The 9,505-nt window shown below is 30.1% G+C and overlaps 1 protein-coding gene across 1 annotated transcript in view; it reads left to right on the top strand.

Annotated features, from left to right (window-relative positions):
• LOC106692719 (phosphoenolpyruvate carboxykinase [GTP]) overlaps nt 1-9,505 on the top strand; it is a 51,983-nt gene that overhangs the window by 28,594 nt on the left and 13,884 nt on the right. The gene's annotated exons all lie outside the window — the stretch shown is intronic.

Raw genomic sequence — 9,505 nt, 5'->3', positions numbered from 1 at the left:
TTTATTTTAATAAGTCTCTTGGCCACTGCCGTTTCAACCTTCTTGGTGGTCTGTAGGGATGGGTGGAACTGGATAAGGTTGAACCTTGAAGCTTGAACCAAAGGATTCGGATGGTTGGAAAGGTTTATATGCAATTTTGAGAATTTGGTTGGTATGAGATCAAGGACAAAAGGGATATGTAGGCCATGGTGTAGTGTTCTGTTGGAAACGTAGTAGGGTCCATTACATTTTTTGATTACAAAATATAAAAAATAAACAATTACTGATCATTCTTGAACATTTTTGACCTAATTAAAGTTATTAATCCTGTATCTAATTTCTAAAGTAGCGAAGTAAGTGACGGCTGTTAAAAAAAAATTACCTAAAAAATTATTCCACTTATTTTGCAACTTTGTAACTTACCCTCTAAGACTGTTAATATTATTCAGAGGTGCTAGAAATCGTTTTTATTACGTTAAAACCTAAGTGAAATGAAGTGAAAAATTATCATTAAAACTTGCCAAATTGGAATTAGTAGAGAAGGTAAGATCTTCTTATAAGCAAGTGGTTTAAAAAAATAAAATCAGAGGAATTTGGCAGTTAAAATATATAAATTTGTTTTATTACCAGCATAATATTGGAACTTTTAATGATCGAAAAAGGATGTACCTATCCCCTGCTAAAGATTTTTTTCATAGATGATTAAATTATTTTTTTATCTAGTTTCAGAATAGGTGTTTTTTGCGTTAAAATTTTTTATTTTATTGTAAAATTCCTGTCTAAGGTTGGAAGAAGAAAAATTTTTCATTTATAAAGATTGAAACCGTTAAATTGTAAAAAATCTAATTTTAAATCTGTTAGCGATTCGGGGGATAATCGATGTTTACAATAACTTAATTAGAAGTTTCTGCTTGAAAATAAATTATCGTTGGCAAAAGTTAATAAGATAATAATAAAGTTTTTAAGATACAATGCCCTCATATGAAGACCTAGTTGACCAGAAAAATAGTTAGTAATAAGAAACAAGCAAGATAAGTAATATCGGAATTCGAAGAGATTATGAAAGACGCTAAAGTATCTTTTAGGAACAAAGGTCAAAGAGATGCTACACATATGGTCAGAATGATCTCAAGTTTGTTGAACGTGAGGGTGGTGGATACAAATAAAATGTTTTTACTGTTTTATTAGTTACGGTTAGATAACATAAAACGTTCTTACTGTAGTGAGAACTAACAACACAAGTACACACACAACGCTTAGCAACCTTCCACTTGCTGTTACATACCGACTTGTGATACAATCGATATATTCACAGTTTGCCACAGAGCAACATTATACAATAAAAAACGAATTTTTACATCACACTTTAACAAAGTTTTCTCTCATCATTAACTTCTTCGGATATCCATAAATGCTAAAAGCTAAACTAGACGCAAAAAATTCCTGAAAGTGTGCAATTGATAAATCTTTTTATCTGTTAACTGCAGGCCTCCGTCAGGGAGGTACTGTACCGTTTTATCCCGGACCAGGGCTTGGATGACGAAGGCCATGATTGACTGTAAGTTAAGAAAATATTTTAAAAAACACAAAGTTTGTAAAAAAAATCGACAATTTTTACTCCAATTATATGTAATAGATATCATGGAACAAAGTTGGTTCCGTGTAAGGCAAACGACTGTAGTCAAATCAAGGTTCCAGCTTAATCAGAAATTTGGAATTTGGTATCTAGATGGTTTCATATCAGTTTCATCAAAATCTATCAACTACTATATCTCTTGGAACACCTCTGCTCTAACCGACGTTCATTTTCAGATGGATAAATCTGTCAAGAATCTATGGTATCACCAGATATTTATTCCACACAGAATGGAATATTAAGCAAAACGTGACTTTTGTTTATCACAAAGCGCGGAAAATTCCTTCTGTAAGAACTTTCAGTTGTTAGTTCATTATTGACCGTAGAATAGCCTGTATAAGAGATAAAAATAATTAAAACGCATTTAACAGAATATTAGTCGTTAATAACCTCTTTTTTTCTCTTCCTTTTCTGGCTGTAGATAATATGTTGATATAGATATATAGATAATACGTTGATTAAAATGTATGATGAAATGTTTTCTTAGAATATTTTTAATTAAAATAAAAAAATAATAATATTCGTGTTTACTATAATGAATTATGATACGGGTTCCAACATTGAATTACTAATGCTTCATAAGCCATTTTTATTTTTCTTATAGCATGAAAATCTTCTTTTTTTTTATTTATTTATTTAATATGATTTACAACTGTACAAGTAATAAATACAATAAGTAAATATGTTGTATGTTTCATTTACACTTGAAAATCTTGGGGAGGAACCAGCCATTGGTGGTACTTCAAGAATTTAAATTAGAAGATCCCGTGGCTATCTTCTTTTCAGACGCCTCGGAGGGTTATCAGGGATTGTTAAGGATGAAAGATTAAGAATTAATGGGTTAGGATGGGTAAGGAGTTTGGAATGAAAAGACGCATATCTGTTTTGGGCCACATCTGCAACGAATGGGATGTTAAGGTCTTTGTGGATGAGTTTATTTGTAACGTAATAAGGAGCATCAATGATTTTACGTAGGATTTTGAATTGTTAGGATTGGATGCGGGAGGAATTTGATGGCTTGGTAGAGCCCCAGAGCTCAATTTCATATGTCCAAATTGGTCTGATTATCGTAGTGTATACTAATTTTTTATAGTGAATGGGAAGTTTAGAGCATTTGTCAAGTAAGTGTTGTAGCAATCGGAATCAACGAGCAGTTTTTTGTCGTTTCAGTCTTGTGTGTGGATTCCAAGAAAGTCTCTTGTCAAGATGGAGTCTTAAGTATCCAATCTGTTCAACAGGCGTTAGTGGAGTATTTAGAAAGGATACTGTAGGACAGGAGGGTAGAGGTTTACGACGGAGAGTAAAGGTGATCTAGTGGGATTTGTCAGGATTTATTTTGATTCTCCATTTTGGACGGCATTCTTCAATAGATGTTATGTGTGTCTGTAGTGTTTGTGATGCAGTAATTGGGTCATTGTTTACAGAAAGTATACATGTATCATCAGCGTATGTTGTTAAGACTGTGTTAGGGTGGGTTGGGATGTCAGCTGTATAAACCGTATAAAGAATTAGCATGAAAATCAATTTTTTTTACTAAGTAATTTTGTGAAAAGTCCTTTTAATGTCTGTTCCATACATACTCCTCTATCAATGCTTTGGAGCTCTTTACATTCTATCAGAATGAACCAAATGAAATAATTTTCAATCTACTCATACATTTTTATTAATAAGAACAACCTATAATAAATTAAACAAAAGTAAATTTCATACATTTTTTGCAATCGATATTTCCAATACGTACAGGGAGTCGTTCAGTACTTATGGGGAAATTCTGATAATTAGCTCATTCATGATTTTAGGATGTTGGTCACAAATTTCAAATTGATGATATCAAATTTTTCTGAAAGTATAAACTTTTTCTTTCTTTCTGTTTTCTTATAACTTGAAAACCATGTATTTTCCAATAAATTCTAAAATTAGTTCTATATTAAATTGAAAAAGTGCAAAATTATCTCAATCTTGATTCTAATTACTTATTTGTTTATATGCTTCGTTTTGAATTTATCGCGAATCGAAATACTGCGAAGGAGTAAAATTTAGTCAAACAGAGATCGAAAGGGGATCTCGACTAAAAAATTTTAGACCACAAAGTTGAACCTGAGAAACATAATTGAGTAATTTTGAGAACTTCTATAAAACTTTTGAGCCCTCTTTCAGGTTCTGAATTTATTATACTACATTTCGTTTCATAATTTTTATTTGTAACGGAATAGCCGAACAAAAAAATCACTACTAGGTTTAATGTTAATAAGCTTTTATTTAATTTACTATTTGAATTTATTGGAATTATACGTGGTTTTTAAGTTATGAATAAAAAAGTATACTGTTTTTATTCAAATTTCAAGGAAAAATATGTGATCACCAAGTTGAAAGTAATAATCTTTACCGCAAAAAACACAAATGAGGAAATTTGCAGATGTTCTCCAAAGATAATTATACCATATGCCAGGACTAATAACAAAATCCTATTCAACTACATAATAAAAGACAGTAAAACTGTGAATTGATTGTTATATAGACAGACGTTCCGTGGAGGGTGTCAAATTTATTCAGATATTCCCCCACTAAGGGTGCCCACTTTATGAGGCTGGGTGGACCCAAGGAGGGCTTTAGAACCCACGGGTAGGGTAACAGAATAAATAATTAACTCGATTAAACTACTTCAATATTTACTGAGGGCGGGCACGTGATATCGCGTCGTTATTGTCAAAATTCTTTAGCTGTCTAAATACACAGTATACATGTGTATTTACCCGTGTCATAAAATTGCATCAGACTGTACAAATATTATGCCTAATGGTAAGGAAAGCGTAAACATTTAAATAAGCTTTTCTTTCAATGCTGGTATGCTAGGATAAAAAAAAAAAAAAAAAAAAGAAACAATTACAATTTTATCTTTCTTTTCACATCCCCCCTAGGAATTCGCTAAAAGAGAAACATGATATTATTATACTTATAATTTGTGAAAATATTCAAATCTGGATTGCCTTTTTACGGCGTATTCTAGGACTAAATTAAATTGAACTGAGGAAATCGTCCAATTTAGAACTTGGATTAACCTCAGACTTTTTGAAATATTTAATTTTTTATTTTATATTTGGTTGTAAAAACTTAGTAACGCTTTTTACTGATAATTTCAATAAAAACTTCAGACTATTGTAAATATTCTTAATCAATTATATATGACCCATTTTCATCTATTACATCTTGTTATCTTTCAGTTAATTTTTTTAATTCCGTCCTTTCAGAACTTAAATATTTGCGCAATGAACTCCTCTAGTGTGTTTCCCGTTAAGGGAATTTTGAAGGGCCCGAAATAAGTGAAAATCTGTTGAGGCAAGGTCTGGTGAATAGAGTGGGAGGGGGATCACATCCCAGCCAAACTCCAATAATTACTGTCAGGTCTGCAAAGACACGTGAGGACGGGCGTTATCGTGACGGAAAACTATGCCTTTGTGATTATGAGACGCATGAGATATGTTAAGCGTTTCTGCGATATCCTGTGTTGTAGAGTGATGGTTGTCTGTCTGTTGTCAAACCAATGCTTGAATTTAGTCATCATCAACAGTTGAAAAATAACCCGAGCGCTTTGCGTCTGAACCGAGCAAACCACTTATGGACGGTGCTTTCTCCTAAGGCATCATCGCCATACCCACTGCAAATTTAGTTAACAGTCTGTGCAGCGGATTTTCCTTTTCGGAAATAAAAAATCATTAAACGACGAGAATTTTTTATTCTCTTCCATTTTGAGCAAGCAAAATACCACTTGAAGATAAGGAATCTAGGTTGAAACTGATGCATAAAAGCACCTTAACTAATCCTTTTTTAAAATATGTAAACATTATTGGCCGAGTAAACATGATTTTATAAACACAGAGAGGATTAAATTAAAATATTGAAAAACGCTTCGAACTTACTTTACAGACCAATAATATTACATTCTGTCAAATATTTACAGGCACTGACAATAGGGATCATAGACTATATATAAGAACAATAAAATGAGAAATATAAATAACGTCTAAAACATAATCATTATGGAATATTAATAACCGATCTACAACCTTAAATGTTTCAAATCCGAACTAGGTCAGATAATTTCATTACTTTTATTACTCTTAAAAAAATTCTTTAATAACATAATCTTATAAATCGCCTCTTCTACCCTAAAAAATAGTGGGGTGCTTTCATGTAGATACTGATCCATAAGTCTCCATCCTGTCCAGTTTGCGCTTCTATTTCAGTCAATTTCTCTCTTGTCGAATGCTTCTTAGACTGCACCATCCCAAGTGTTTCTTCTTTATCTTGACCTTCTTTCATTTCTAACATTATTTTGTCCATTCTTTCGTCTAGCACTCTTTTTACAAGGCCAAACCATCGTAGGCTATTTTGTTTTCTATTGTAAGTTCGGCAGGTTTTACATGTTATTGCAGTATTACCTGACCTTATACCTTCTTGTTTTCCATTTCCACTTCCACAAAAAATAAATATAAAAATTAATTCATAAAATACTGTTTAAATGTATCAACTATTTGTTCAAAAAAATTAAATTAATTAATTTTTTTTAATTAAGAGTGAATATGCATCGGTGGTAACTGCTGCTAACTGCCCTTGGCACTCACTAGTGAAAAAGTTGTGTATCGAACGCAGGTGCTAGGTCATCTCAAAAACGGACTTGAAAATAGTTACTATATCAGAAAATGTTTATCATCATTGTGGCTACAAAGTATGGGGGGGGGGAGAGACAGGGAGCAAAATCTAAAATTTTCAAACATTTTTGACCAGATTGCTCTACTTTTCGGTGGTCAGTGAAATTTCACAGAAACGTGTTCTTTACACAAACATTCAGGGAAAACAGTTTTTTCGAGTATAAATAACCTCTTTGAATAATTATTGATCACAATTTTCGAACTGTTCGAAGTAGGCTTTCAAATCTCTAATTTCTACACTTTTTGGGTTTTCAAAACTCTAATTTCAACAATTTTCTGGTTTTCAAATCTCTAATTTATACACTTTTCTGGTTTTCAAATCTCTAATTTCTACACTTTTCGGGTTTTCAAATCTCTAATTTCTACACTTTTCTGGTTTTCAAATCTCTAATTTAGGGTAGAGCGATGACAACTCCTTACATCCCCTATAACGACATCCCAGGTTTCAGGGTCATCATTTGTAACAGTATTGTATAAGTGAAAAGTTCAATTCCAAAAGATTTGGACAACCAAAATATTTCATACTACATATACTTATATGAAGTGCTCAGATTATTTCATAATTATTTAGATAAAATATGTCAAAAAAGATTTATTTATTGAAATCAAAATTTTATTTAACAATTACAAATTTTTTTTTTTAGTTTTCTTCGCACTTAACATCCCAGCCTGATAGTTAAATATTAGGGAAATCTGCTATATCCCAATTATCCGAAAATTTAGAACAAACCAATTAATGAATAAATTATTAGGATTATTATTAGCTAATTGAATGGACTAACAAATCAACTAATATTGATATATAATTTTTTTTTTATTGTAAACGTCCAGAATTGAATGTAAAAATGAATGAGGGACTAATTAAGGATTAGGAAAATAAAACTCACTATTATTATTAAATATTAGTCAAAAATAAAAAGAAAAAAACTTATGAAACATAAAATACATTTTATATAAATAATAATATTGTCACTGGGGTGAAGATGAAAATACCCAATAGAAAAGGCCGAAACGTTGTAGAAATGTGAAATATATATATTTTTTTATTATTATAGTTTTTATAATTATCGTTTAATTTTATATTAAAAAGTGTAAGCTTAATGTGGTTCTTAAGATTCTTTACTGAGTATTTTTAATTGGTGTTCAATAATAATAAATAAATCCCACTAAAAAAAAATATACATCTACAATAAAGTTTTTTAAAATATATATGTTTTTTATTGAAATGAGAACTTAATATAAACGTTATACTATCTAATCAAGGTATTATTAGCTTCACTCACATAAAATATTTCACTTTAATATTTTATTGATAAATTTATTATTCTAGTAAATATTTATATTTGTTGCTAGTAAATAAAAATTGGCATTTAGATTAATAACACCTAAAGAGATAAAGATTCTTTAGACAACGTGTTGTTTACATGAAGATAGATAAACTACTTTATGGTGCATTTAACAAGCTTCAGGTTAAGCCCATAGACATCTACATCAAATAGTTTATAAGATATTGAATTTTTCTCAAGATAAGATTCTATTTCAATATATGTTGTAAAATGAAGAAATCGTGGACAAATATTTAATATATGCTTTGTAGGAATAAAAATACCTAAAATAAATTATATTTCTGGAAATAATGTAAAGACTCATTAATAATCAAGTTTTCCGGAAAAAAATTTGGTGTTTCTAAAAAAAAAAAAAAAATAAGTCTAGAAAAATACTGAAGATAAAGAGTTCTATTAGGACTCAATTTGAAACATGTTAATGAATAATAAAGTATTCTATTATGTTTATTTTTCTAGGAAAAGTAGTTTCTATGGTATTTGTGAAAATAGGAATAATTTCACAAAATATTGTTCATCGTAATTTGGAAAAAATATTAGTTTTTGAAAAACTATATCACGGAAAATATAAAACGTATACAGTTATATTAGTGTTCTACTTTAAAAAAGGACACAGTGCTTTTTCTTGTGTATTGTAGAAAGTATTCAAGATTTCGACCATTGAGTAAAAAATGTGAAAGGTTTAGTTTTTTTCTCGAATGAAATAAACCTCCGATGTTAAGACCAAGGAATAGTTCAATAACTACTTTTCAAAGACATTTACTGTATCTGTTGTATAGTCAAAGTAAAAAGTCTTCTCTAAAAACTATAATTTTGACGGGAGTGTACAAAAACAAAATAAAAACAGCGGAAACAATAAATGGGTAACCTTTTCACTTCTGAATAATAAAAAACTAAATAAAAAATAAAAAAGTTAGATCTAGAAAAATATATGGAGACCACTTTGATACGAAATAAAAAAAAAAACGGAAATTATAAATGGGTAAACTTTTCATTTCCGAATATAAAAAAAACTCAATAAGTTAGATTTATTCATTGTAAATGGGTTTCTAGGTACAAAACAAAAATGCACTACACTAGATACCATATTCCGGTAAAATTACGTTTCCTTTAAAAGTGCAAGATAATATACACATCTTGTTACGCACCAAATTTTTACATATTCAAGGAACTTGTAATACACTATGTGTTATTGGCTATAATCCCAAAAATATATGGAGGCCATTTTGAAACAAAAAATAATAAAAGCGGAAACCATGAATGGGTAAACCTTTCACTTCCGAATAAAACAAAACCCAATAAAAAATAAAAAAGTTAGATCTGTTCATTGTAAATTGATTTATAGGTACAAAACAAAAATGCACTTACACTGGATACCATATTCAAAAACATAAACGCACTGGATCCCATATTCCGGTTAAATTATGTTTCCTTTAAAAATTCAAAACGATGTATACCTCCATACACATTTTGTTGCTCACCAAAATTTTACATTTTAAGGTACTTGTAATACACTATTGGTTATTGACTATAATCCCAAAAATATATGAAGGCCAATTTGAAAAAAAACGGAAACTATAAATGGGTAAACTTTTCACTTCCGAATAAAAAAAAACTCAATAAAAAATAAAAAAGTTAGATCTATTCATTGTAAATTGATTTGTAGGTACAAAACAAAAATGCACTGGATCCCATATTCCGGTTAAGTTATGTTTCCTTTAAAAATTCTAATACCTCCATACACATTTTGTTGCTCACCAAAATTTTACATTTTAAGGTACTTGTAATACACTATTGGTTATTAGGTTGAAACTGATGCATAAAAGCACCTTAACTAA

The sequence above is a fragment of the Halyomorpha halys genome, unplaced genomic scaffold (genome assembly GCF_000696795.3).
Source record: "Halyomorpha halys isolate HHAL.00 unplaced genomic scaffold, Hhal_1.1 Scaffold68.1, whole genome shotgun sequence".
Taxonomy (NCBI): domain Eukaryota; kingdom Metazoa; phylum Arthropoda; class Insecta; order Hemiptera; family Pentatomidae; genus Halyomorpha; species Halyomorpha halys.
This window is presented reverse-complemented; position numbering and strand designations above follow the sequence as displayed.